This window comes from Mustela erminea, chromosome 14 (assembly GCF_009829155.1).
Source record: "Mustela erminea isolate mMusErm1 chromosome 14, mMusErm1.Pri, whole genome shotgun sequence".
NCBI classification, from domain to species: Eukaryota; Metazoa; Chordata; class Mammalia; order Carnivora; family Mustelidae; genus Mustela; species Mustela erminea.
Genome location: NC_045627.1, coordinates 58,560,247 through 58,573,766, shown reverse-complemented (window position 1 = coordinate 58,573,766; position 13,520 = coordinate 58,560,247).

Sequence of the window (13,520 nt, the reverse complement as noted above, 5' to 3'; positions counted from 1 at the left end):
TTTGCAGGAGAAGAATTAGGAGCCCTTTGAAGAAGAGATATCCTTCCCAGAAAATGAAAGGTTAGGACTGGCTGTGAGATGTCCCTTGGCCCGCCCCGAGTCTCCTGGCCCAGCTGCCCGCCACCCGCAGGATATTGCAACTCCCAGGGAGCCCGACACACAGTGACATGGGGAGGGAGGCATAGCACCCAGGAGTCCACAGCAAAAACCAAAGGGAAAGAATGTGGGAGTGGGAGGGAAGGGAGAAAGAGAAGGAGGGAAGAATCAGAGGAGATATAAAGGGGGAAAAAAGAGGGAAAGGAGACAAGAGAGCAAGGACGACCTCAGGCTCATCAACCTTAAGACACTTTCTAGGATCCAGACTCCTCCTCACATCCCCATCCACATTTCTGGTCTGTGTCTGTTCAGCCCCAACTATGTTCATCCATTTATTTATTCGTTTATCAATATTATTGAGTGCCACATTTGTGCAGTGTTGGGGTACAGACATGAGTCAAGCAGGCAAATGCCTGCCTTTATGGAGTCTAGACAGACAACAGTCAAATATGTTAATGAAATATAAATATAAAATAAAAAGTCCTAATAAATCCTAAGAGGGAAAAGAACAGCCACTCTCTGAACACATAATAGGGTAAACACACATCATATTTTGGAGTCCTAGGGCTTTGAGGATGAGGTAAGTTTCCTTCCTCCCAAGTTTCTGTTTTGAAAAATTCAAACCTATAGAAGACTTAAAAGAAAATTACAAGGAAGACCTTATACCCTTTATCTAGATTCACCAATTAACATTTTGTCCAAACACTTGCTGTCTCTACAGATTTTTTTTTTTTTTTGCTACACCATTTGAGAGAAAGTTGTAGATATCATGACTCTTTACCCTTAAACATTTCCACATATATATTCTAAGAGCAAAGATATTCTAGATAACCACAATGTCTTGTCCCACCCACTAATTTTAAGATTAGTAGCATCAATATTCAGGCTGTTATGAGCTAAATTGTATCTCCCTAAAATTCACATTTAAAGTCCTAACCCCTCCCCGGACCCCAAACGTGACTATTATGCGGAGACAAGGCCAAACCTTTTTTTTTTTTTTTTTAAGATTTTTTTTATTTGAGAGCGAGAGTTTGAGAGAAAGAGTGAGATCACAAGCAGGGGTAGAGGGAGAAGCAGACTCCCTGCACATCAGGGAGCCCGAGGCGGAACTCCATCCCAGAACCCTGGGACCTAGAGTTCCTGAGCCGAAGACAGATGCCCGACTGACTGAGCCACCCAGGTGCCCAGAGACAAAGCAAGACTTCAAGAGTAGTACTTAAGGTAAAATGAGGTCATGTGCATGGGGCCTAATCCAATATGACCAGTTCTTATAAGAAGAGATTAGGACACAGACGTGTGCATATAAAGGAAAGGCCATGTGAGGACACAGTGAAAAGGAAGTCATCTGCAAGCCAAGGAGAAGAAAAAAACCAAATCTGCAGACACTTTGATCCTCAACTTCCAGCTTCCAGAACTGTGGAAAATACATGTCTGTTGTTAAGCCACCCAGGCCACAGTATTTCATCACAGCAGGCCTAGCAGACTACTACACAGACTGTAATCAAATTTTTCTAATTGTCTCTATGATATTCTTTATATCTATTTTTTTTTTTTTAATCTAGGAAGCACTCAAGGATCACATGTTGCATTTGGTGGTCAGTGTAGTCTAGCACAACCTAGAGTATCTCCACACATCCAGAACCATCTTTCCCACCTTTCTCTTTTTTGTCTGTCCTGCCATTGACATCTTGGAAGAATCCAAGCCAATTAAATCTTGTACAGTGTCCTACTGCCTCGATTTGTTAGATTACTGGAGTGTGGTTTAACATTCTGGGCTTGGGCACTGCATGGGTTATGCCATGTGGGTGAAGCAGGTGCTGAAAACAAGCTGTGGGTATTCTGGACAGAAGAGACAAAAGCTGCCGTTCAGAGCTCCTGCTCTGCAGCAGGCAGCCTCAGAGTGTCCTGGGCATCCTCCATTCACAGAGGGCGATGTGAGAGTGGGTGGGGAAAGCGCAGGACTTTGGGAACACAAAGGGAATCTGAGGCAGAGAGGAGGAGGAATTGAAGGATGGAAAAGGTAAACTGCAGTTAGAATACAGAGATGATGAATATCAAGGTAAGGCACCTGATTTTACCCAAAGTCTTTAGGAATCCTTAGTGATGTCTTGGGGGCCTTGCAGAGTCAGGGACATGCCTGTGACCGGAAAGGCCAGACGATTTGGGTGGCCTGCCCAAATCACACAGGGAGCAGCAGGGTTAGAACGGGAGCCCAGGACTCCTGACCCCTACGAGCTGTCTACACACTGTTAGTACTTTAGCACAAGTCCTTGCTGGATGGTTGGAACACCTGGTTGGGAATCATGGGACTCAAGCCCAGGGAGGAGGGAAGATAAGACACAGAGGCCATTTGTGGAAATCACAGAGCTCGCCGGCCTCCAGAGCCTGGCTCCAGAACAAGATGCACTCCGTGAAGTTCCTGGTATACAGTAAGCACCACATAACCACTTGTCTCCTTCCTCCCTTTTGCTCTTTTGCAAACTACTTTCACATTAACTAGTTCATTTCCCCCCAAAGAACAGCCCTATACAGCGATTCAGAGGATGTTCTCATTTGGCAGATTTGGACATCTGAGGCCCAGAGAGGTTCGGAAACAGTTCACAAAAGAGTTCGTGCTGGGGTTAAGCTGGAATTGCAGATTTCCCAGGGTCTTCCAAGGTGTCTCTTGGACCTTTCAAATTCCATGCCATTCTCTTCTCTTTCTCCAATCTGCTGTATGAAAATGGGCTGAGCCAAAAAGGTAAAGCGAATGGGGGCTGGGCTCTAGGTCTGCAAAAGAATTTTCTTTAAAGACAGCAATTCCTCTTGTTTTTCAAACCCATCTGTGAGCACCGAGGCAGCTGTGCCAGTGAGGTCCTGGGTAAAGACACTGAGCCCAGCTGGGCCCAGCCTGGGAGGCAGCGACAGCCAGGGTTCAGTGTGTCATATGGCAGGCACCACTAAGTTCTAAGACCCACGTGCACCCGGAAGCCCCTTCCAGAGAGCCAGTGCCAGGGTGAAAATGGGCTAAACCACAGCCCAGCCTGTGGGGGAAGAAACAGTCCGACGGCTGCTGGCCCTGCGGGAGGATGGGGCCTCTGCCAGGTCCTGTGATTTTCTCTGGAGCCAGGACCTGCAGGTATATCCTGAGACCCGATGAGAGCCTGCAGGCAGCAGGGCTGCACAGGCCTGTGCCAGAGGGAAAGGCTGGCGACAAAGACAACCAAGTTATGCCCCAAAGCTTTGGGGCCCACGCGGCTACACATGACATGCATCATTATGAGACCCTGCAGAACTGACTCAGCATCTCCAGGACCTGTGATGGGCCTGCAGAACAAACAGGAGAGACACAGGTCATCAGGCTCAAATCCCCTTCCTGCCCTATCCCCACCAAAAACAAGTCACTTGGTCACAGAGTCCCCCAATCCTTTCCCATGTTCGCCTTGTTCTTGGAGAGGAGGCACTACGGTATATCAGCATCAACAATGACTTACTGAGGGCGGCAAAGAGCCAAATGAGACCTCACCTTTGCCAGAGAAGCTTTCATAATGAAGTTGCTTAAGAGGAGGTCAGTCACCATAGCACCCTGAGGGATGAGTTTATGGAGAGAAAAAATAAGTGACAAATAATCCCGACATAGTACTTGGCATAAAGCAAGAGTTCTGTAAGCTAGAAATAAAATACAGACAAGAAAAGAAGGAATTTGGGAGGGGGTTGAAGAAAGGGAAAGAAGAAAGGGAAGAGGAGGAGAGAACAGGAGAAGAGGTATGGGGAACATACTAGATAACAGTGACCTTACGACAATTGCTTATAATGCTTTGGTGCAAAGAGGAAATTCTCTGAGTTCTGATATAAAAAGGCCAGAGAACACCCTACCCTGGGAGCCCACCCAACCTGCTACACCCACACCAAAGCCACATGCACCTAGGCCAACACTAGACCTCACTCTATAGTCTCAACCCTCCAAATTCCCCATAGGTCTACAAGGATCCATTCATTTCCACCTCTCCACTCCTCACTGACCCAGACACTGGGATGGACCATCCCCACTTATCACCATACCACACTCAGGTCACACCCTCCAACACACAACCACGTCCCCAGGGATAAGGCCATGCTCACACCCAATGTACAATCAAAGTCAAACATGTAATGATCTCAAACCAAACAACCAATAACCCCATCCCTCTCTAACCACACTCACAGCCACCCTCTTTCTACCCAGAATCACACTGATGGTCTCTGCTTTGGCCAAATTTATACCCAGATGCAGTAGCTGGGGGAGGACTAGCGGGTAGGGACCATATCCCTGTCTCTAGCTCCGGAGTGTCAGGTGGGGACCAGGGATAGACTCTGTGACAGGCATTCCTGCCCTCCAATAAAGTTGTCTTTGCCCTTCAAAAGTGTGTGTGTTGGAGGGGGAGGGGAGGGTAGATGGAAAGGAAGAAAGGGAAAGAGACAAAAAACAGAAGAGGTATTCTGCCGAAGCAATAGGATGGCCTCGCCCTGAGCCTGAGTCCTACATCACCCTGTGAAGAGGAGAGCATTCTTACAAGAGCAGGCGTCTGGCTCTTGGACAGAATTTTAGGTATCCAGGTTCTAGAATGAGGTAGATGTCTGGAGCAAAAAGAAATTTGCCTCTCAGTAATCTCAAGGGACACTTTCCAGTTCCAGTAAGCACCTCAGAGCAGGGCAAAAATAATAACAAATACCATTTCACATGTGAAACACCTTACTGATATTCTTGTCAGGTTATTATAACCATGGACTTCCAATCCATTACTTCATTTTATACAACCTACCTTATTCACAATGTCTCAGCTTCTGTGCACTCTTGGCCAGGAAAAAAGAAATCTGGATTCCAGTCCTTGGGAAGGCCATTTAAACTCCTGGAGTGTCTGATTCCTCACCTCAAAAATGAGGGAAGGCTCCAGATCATGCCCAAGGCCCCTTCCAGATTTAATGTTTTATGCTTCTACACATCTAGAGCATCACTGTCCAACAGAACTGTATAACTTGTGTGATACAAGTTATACACATAATTTAAAATTTCCTAGTCACCACATTAAAAAAGTCCAAAAAGTAGGTAAAAAATTTTCATAATGTATTTTATATTTAACCCCAAATATCCAAATGATTGGTATCTATCCAGTAATTGATATTTAAATAACTATATTGATTTCTTTTACATTCTTTTCTCATACTAAATCTCCAAAATCTGGTATGTGTTTTACATTCACAGCACATCTCCATTTAGATGCTAAATTTTCATTGGAAATACTGAATCTGTTTTTAGATTTCATAAAAATGTACAGTTATAAAAATAAAAGGTATGATCCACATACCTAAGCTGTTCCAAACATATTTTTTAAATGTTTCCAATACCTGAATCAAGCATCTGTTTTTTAATTAAAAATAAATGAAATGTAAGGTTTCAGTCCTCAGTGGCACTAGCCACCTTTCAAGCACAACCTAGCAACATGTGGCTGGCTGGTGGCTACCATATCACACAGATGGGGAGTGAAGACTGGGGCATGGGGGTGTGCCAGGAGGCCCAGTGGCGGGGAGACTCCCCTCTGTTCCCCCTTCCCCTGGGGCACCGGACACACTGCTAGTTGAGAGTGACAGGGAGTAGAAAGGAGCCCAAGCCAAGGTCATTCCATCAACACCTGCCCCACCACTTCGCTGCATGCACGCCAAGGAACCAGAATAAGGGCCGACCTACCTCGCCCACAGAAACAGTCTCCAGCTCCTTTCCAGGGAATTGCTGCCAATGTTTCCAGCTCAGACGCAAAGGCACGGGCAGGCGTCTGAGCTTCCTCTCCTCACTCAAAGGAATGCCCGCCAGGCAACCACCCAGGGCTGCAGCCCAGACTCTACGTGTCACATCAAGGATGTGGGCTTTATTAGCACAAATCAGACGTAGGATGGTGGAGGCCGCGGGTGGAAGGCAGGTAAAGTGTTAGCTTCAGAAACCAAGGTCAAGAGGACACAGCCACCTCAGGCTCTGCATTCTACCATGGATTCAGAGACAGTCTCCGGATTTCAGGGCACTGCCTGGAACCTCAGAGCCCTGAGTAAGGAGAAGCCCTGAAAGACACTTGCAGGATGGCCCTTTTATGCCTCCGAAAGCTGTGGAGAAAACACCAGCAGGGCCTTCACAAATAGTGTTGTTATCTCCACGCAAAAACTGAAACTCAAGTAAGTTAAATGACTTGCTCAAGGTCAGCAGCTAGCCATAAAGCTCAAATTCAAACTCAAGCCTGTTTGACTCCAAAGCCCGCACTCTTTCTACTAGTGATACCTGGTAAGAGTAGGTGACGTTTAGTGAGTGGCATCATGTGCCTGGGCACACGACAGATGCTTTGTAAAAGTGAACTCACACTCACAACATCTCTCTGAAGTAGGATCTCATGCCCATCTTACAAATAAAAGGGGAGGAGCTTTCCTTGCCTCCTCCTAGCTTCTGATGGTTGCCAGCAATCCTGGAGGTTCCTTGGTTTGTGGCAGCATAACTCCAATCTCTGTCTCTGTCCTCACATGGCCATCTTCCCTGCATCTCTTTGGGACTCTCCTCTCCTTCTTCTAAGAATACAAGTCATATTAAATTAAGGGTCCACCCTACTGCCTATAACCTCATCTTAACTAATGACATCTGCAACAACCTTATTTCCAAATCTGGTCACATTCTGAGGGTCTGGGAAGACCATGAATTTTTTTTTTGTGGGGGGACACTCTTCAACCCACTTCAGGGCTAAACTTCAACCAATGGAGGAGGTGAGGAGGTGAGCAAATGCTCCAGCCATCCCATCCTTTGATGGCACAATCCTGAGATGTGCTCCGTATGGTTTCCCAGACGTTTCCCAAAAAGACTGAGTGTCCGTTTCTCACAAGAACCCTCTCATCAATGTCCCCATTATTGGTTTTTCTCATTTCTCTGTCTCAATTTCCCCACTTCTTCATTTGGGTTTTCTGGGGTTACCTCCCAGAGGAACTACCTGCCTCCAGGTTTGTTTTATGGGGAATCCAAGTGATTGACTTACTTTAGGTTGAGTGTAAAAAGAAAATTAACCTCAGGCCATAAGTCTGTTCAGTATGCTCTGCCTCATTCAGGCAGCCAGTAGACTTTTTAAGAATCGTAAGATGACTGCTTTCTGTTCCACATTGATTTAAGCAGACATCTGGGGCCTGCAAACACTTTGTTAAGGACCCCCAGTAGGAAGGACTGAGATTAGGAGACATGAGATATATGCTCAAAGATGGTGGTGGCTCAGTCATTTAGGCAGCTAACTCTAGGTTTCAGCTCTGGTCATTGTCTCAGAATCCTAGAATTCGGCCCCATGTCAGGTTCTGCACTCGGGGGGGAATCTGCTCAAGGAGTCTCTTTCTCCCTCTCCCTTTGTCCCTCCCCACTGCTCCTCTCTCTCTCAAATAAATAAATAAACCTTAAAAAAAAAAAAAGATGGTGGCATCATGTAAAATGATTTTGTTAACTACTGTATAATCAACGTTGAGAATTTTATCAGTCATGCCCAAGAAACTGTATCAGCATCAAGAAATGTTTTATAAACCAAGGAAATCCAATATACTGGCAACAGAGGAAAAATCTAGGGAAGCAAGAATATAGAATGGTAATAATGTAAATTAGGAATTTTCCAAGACTGTTATCTATTGCATCCACCAAGTCCGTGGTTTTGTTCACAATAGACTCATCCATCATCTAGCTCAACATTTTTCAAAATGCATCGTGCTAGATTTTCTCAAGAAAAGAGTCTCTCTGGCCCAGTCAAATTGATAAATGCTGATTGCCATTTACTCTTCCTAAGGATGCACAGTCCATATAAGTATATTAAATTTTCAAAATCTCAATTTCTGAAATAAAATTCAGGTAAATATTGCTCCCCAAACTTATTTTGCCTTGAAAACTTTCCATCATGTACTGTCTATTTAATATCCTATAAAGTCAATATTCCACAGGATCCACTTTGGGAAATCCCCATCTATCTGACCAGTATGTGTGCAAAAATGTATACTCCAGCCCACAGAACTCCTGTTGCAGAATGCTCCAAAAAACTGTCCTTTTTTGTCCACATCTCACACCCACCCCAATCTCCAACCTCCTTTCTTCTTTTTGTTCCTTTCTCCATTTTGGCTTTGGTCACATGGATTCCTGGCCATGGGCTAAAGTCCCCACCACCATGGGCCTGACATATCCTCTTGCCTAAGTCTCCCATAGTTAAGCTGAGCTTCTGGATGACCTCTTCATCCCTAGCTCTTCCAGGAGAACGGGGCAGAGGCCCTCCAGGGAATGGACATTGGAAGGATTCCATTGCCAATGAACATCTGTGAGCATCCGTAAGCCGTCAGCATATTTCACATCCTCTAGCTTCACTAGAGACACCGAAACCACTATCCAAACATGGGGTCTGTCATGGGTTGAACTGTATCCCCACCCCAATTCATAGGTTGAAGTCCTAATCCCAGTACTCAGAACGCTGAATTTACTGAGAAATAGGGTCATTGCAGATATATGCAGTTGAGGTCATACTGAGTACAGAGGGTCCTTAATCCAATGGGATTGGTGACCTTATAAAAAAGGGAAATTTAGGGGCACCTGGGTGGCTCAGTTGTTAAGTATCTGCCTTTGGTTCAGGTCATGATTCCAGGGTCCAGGGATCAGGTCCTGCATTGGGCTCCCTGCTCAGCGGGAGGCCTGCTTCTCCTTCTCCCACCCCCTTCCTCGTGTTCCCTCTCTCACTGTCTGTCAATTAATTAAATAAATAAAATCTTTATTTAAAAAAAGAGGAAGGGTGGAATTTGGAGATAGGATTGCACACAGGATCTCACCAGGTAAAGTTTAGAGTTCTGCTGTCACAGACCAAGGAATGGCCAAAAGCCAGGAGAGAGGCTTGGACCAGATCTTCCCTTAGCACCTTCAGAGGGAGCACCGCCTGCAGACACCTTGACTGCAGACTTCTAGCCTCCAGAATGTGAGACAATAGATTGTGTTGCTTAAGCCACTCCATCTGTGGTACTTTTTTATAGCAGCCCCACAAAACTAACACATGGGGAGGAAGTCTCCTCCTAACCTTCATTCCCTGGTCACCTGTTCCTGACCGAACTCCTGAGGGGTGGGGCGGAGGGAGGAGGTAGAAGACAGCCCTGGCAGCTATGTGAATAGACTCAGGACCCTCCTCTGGCTGGCTGTTTATGTCCTCCTGATTTCTACTGTGTCTCCACCATCTGCCTGTCGTATCCCAGGCTCTCATGATGAACAGGAATGGTACCCCCAGCTTCCCTCCCAGCCCTCTGGGCTCATCACAGACCCCGACAAAGGAAGGTGCCAGGAAGGGGCTGGCAGTGCTGACTGGCCAGAAAGGCATCATTGAGAGGTATACGCTGAAGGCCAACCCCAAGGACAAAGAGCTTGACCCTCTCAGTGAGGCAGCCAAAGCTACCAGTCTTCTCCTAGCACTAAATCAGGCTGGACCCTCTGCATTTGGGGTATCACCATGGAGATGAGCAGAAAAAGCTGCCTTTTTCCAACAGTATTCAAGGCATCAGATAGACCAGGTTTCTCGATCTTGGCACTACTGATACTTGGGCAGGAGAATTCTTTGGTGCAGGGCTGTCTTAAGCATGGCAGGAAGTGGCAGAGTAGCCTCCACCCACTAAATGTCACTAGCCCCACTCCCCAAGTGTGACAACCAAAAACATCTCCAGATGGCTTATCCTCTTCAGGCTGCCACAACAAAATACCACAGACTAGGTAGGTACCTTATAAAATGCAGAAATTGATTTCTCACAGTTCTAAAGGCTGGAAAGTCACAGATCAAGGCATCAGCAATGTCACCTTCTGGTGAGGGCCCTCTTCCTATTCATAACTGGCACCTTCTTCCGTGTCCTCGTGTGGCAGAAGGCACTAGCAAGCTCTCTGGGGCCTCTCTTAGAAGGGCACTAATCCCATCCATGAGCACTCCACCCTCATGAACTAATAAGCATGTCCCAAAGCCCCTCCTTTAACACCATCACACTGGGCATCAGAATTTCAAGGTATAAACTGCGGGGGTAGGGGAGGCAAGAAACACTCAGACCATAGCACCAGATGTTGCCAGATGTCCCCTGGGGGGGGGAAATCACCCAAAATTGAGACTCCCTGAAATGGACCAATCTTCACATTCTCTAATCTGAGGTCCTCACAATCTGAGGCAATTTTATTATTTCAGTGAGTTTGGATTTTAAAAAGCTATTTACCTAATCGCAGTTATAGAAGAAAAACCAACAAAGAAAAAAATGACTAGAAGAAAACAATCATTGTTGTCTCTGAATGCTAAGTAGTAGATTTGCCAACGGATTGTCTTTTCTTTCTACTTTTCTGGATTTTTCTTGTGTATTTGGTATATTGAACATGTATTCACTCTATACTTGAAAAAAAAAAAACAAACCCTACTTGGTTTAAGACTTGGGCATTAAGACGTGGGCATCTTAATGTTAAATACAATAATAAGACCCTATGTACACATGATGAGAAACCTAAATAAGAGTAACCAGAGCAAGATGATAAAGGAGAAAGAGCATGGTTTTCGGTAATTCCCACTCATTCACTAGCTATGGGGCTATTAATATCTACCCTGCTAAGTTGAGCCAAGCCCGAATTTGGGAATATTTGTAAAGCATCTAGACAATGGTAGGGATTTAATAAATGGCACTTGTACAATTTTTAGGCTCCTTTTCAGCTCAAGGATCCGCACCCCTCTTTATTCTCTGCCTGGGTTAGTTTGGAATCCTCTCAACAGACAGAGTCACCAGCACGTCCTTGCAAGGCCCAGTAGAATTTCCCTAGGCAAGGGAGCCTTCTTTCCAACTCTTCCAGACTCAGGGACTCTTAGGAAGGGTAGAATGGCAGTCATCACTATTATGATTATGTGCCAAGCCCTGTGCCCCCACTTTTCACACATCCCCTCTTGTCTTCCTCTCGACCACCCTATAAGGCAGGAATAAGGATCCCCTTCTTAGCAACGGGGCACTTAGATCAATTTATGTAACTTCGCCGAGGCTACACAGCTGGTAAGCAGCAAGATTCAGCATCACATAGTTCAACCTCCTCATTTTATAGGTGATAAAATTGAAGCTCAAAGAATGAAATGACTTAGTACTCAAGGTCACCCACAATGCCACAAACAAGAACTAGATTCTTAGTGACAGTGTAATAGTTCACAGAACACACATGGGCAGTTCCTATGGGAGGAGGAGGAAGGTAAGGATGCCAACATTTTACTAAGGAATTATTAAAGTCACAAGGCAAGGATAAAATCATGGTTTACAAAGTAAGACTTGGAGCCAGACAGACTGAGTATAAATCCTAGCTATATCTCTTATCTGCTATATTATCTTTTTTTAATGTTTGTTCATTTTGGTAATCTCTACACCCAACACAGGACTCAAACTCACAACCCAGAGGTCAAGAGTCACATGCTCTTCCAACTGAGCCAGCCAGGCCCCCTGAACTATCTATCGTGAGTAAGTTACTTAAAGTCTCTGGGTTCCCATTTCCTCATCTCCAAGAAGAAAATAAAAATGTATTTAAGAATAAATAAGTTAATCCACATACATACTTGGGCTACACCTGCCACATAATAAACACTAAGCAAACATTGGGTATTACCAAACTCTGCACAGTGAGCTATTAAGCAATCAGGCAGTGACTAAACTTTTAGTTTTATTACTTGCCAAAAAGCATTCTCCCCACTATTTAAAGTAGATCACTACCGTTGTGAAATTCTGGAAAAAACAGAAACACATCAGAGAAATATAACAATCATCCAGAATGGTGACTAGTCAAAATAACAACAAAATCTTTTTTTTACTTTGGGAAACTCCAAACACACTCAAAAGTAAAAAGAATACTGTAGTAAACCTCTGAGTCCATTCATCCAGTTTTCTTAAATACCAGCTCCTGGCCAATCTTATTTAAAGCCTCATCTAATTCTTTGCCCTTCCACCTTCAGTCTCTTAGAGCAAATAGCACATGATGTAACTTCATCTTTAAACATTTCAGAATATATCTCTGAAATAGATGAACTCTTTTTTTAAAATTGTAATACCAATATCACACCTTAAAAAACTAACAATAAATATTTAATATCATCATGTACCACTCAATGGACAAATTTCCCCCAGTTGTCACATAAATTTTACACAATTTGAATCAGGATCCAAATTATATCCACATGTTGGGCTGGTTAATGTCTCTTCAATTTCTTTTATCTATAGATTTCCTTGCCATCTCTTCTTCTCCTTGCAATTTGTTTGTTCAGGAAACTGAGTCATTTGTCCTGTACAGTCCCCATAGTTTGGGTTTCGCTGATTGTATCCCTGCGGTATTACTTCACATGTTCCTCTGGACCGTGTTCCTTGTAAATTAGTAGTTCTAGAGGCTTGGTCAGATTTGGGTTTGATTTTGTGCCAAGATTGTATTACGGATGGTGCAGCGGACTTCCACTGGAAAACATGTAATGTCTCTTGATCTGACCTTTTGAGAATTGAGGAGCCTTTAATGAGCATAGCCTAGATCCACAAATTTTGTTAGAGGTTACAAAATAGTGATATTGTAAAGCCATCAGTATTTGTATTTTTCAGCTGGGATGTTTTTGTAAAAAGAAACTTACCTTCATCACAATAAACGGTCTACATAGGAAAAGAAAGATAAGTCCTTGACCCTTTCCCTGTAATGGCTAGCTTTCAAAATAAAGATCTCTAATATCCTCCAAAGGTGACAAGCAAAGTTTGTTGTTGTGGTTGGTTGGTATCTATATTACCAACTCATGGAAATAAGCATTTTTACATTTTTTTAGTCATTACTGTTATTATTCTCATAACTGCTTAAATTACCTGAAGTTTTTCTTCTTTTTCTTTGCTCGTAAGTAGCATAGGTATTACCTGATCAAAATGTTTAGCGGAGTTTCCCTGTGAAACCATTTGGGCCTGGTGCTATTTTATAGGGAAACTCTTTATTTTTTCTATTTTCTCTATGGTAACTGGTCTGTTAAGACTCCGTCTCTCCTGGGATTAATTTACATAAGTTATTTTTCTTCTAGAAAATTATCCATTTCACCTAGATTTTCAAATATTTTGTAAAGAATTGAAAAAAAAAGTCCCTTATGTTTTTATTTTAGATTTCCTCTGCCCTTTTTTAAAGCTTTTTAAAAGTTTGGGTTTTTTTTAAGATTTTATTTATATATTTGACAGAGAAAGATCACAAGTAGGCAGAGAGGCAGGCAGAAAGAGAGAGAGAGAAGCAGGCTCCCCGCTGAGCAAAGAGCCTGATGTGGGTCTCGATCCCAGGACCCTGAGATCATGACCTGAGCTGAAGGCAGCAGCTTAACCCACTGAGCCACCCAGGCACCCCTCCTCTGCTTTGATGGGTTTCCCCAATCACCCACTGC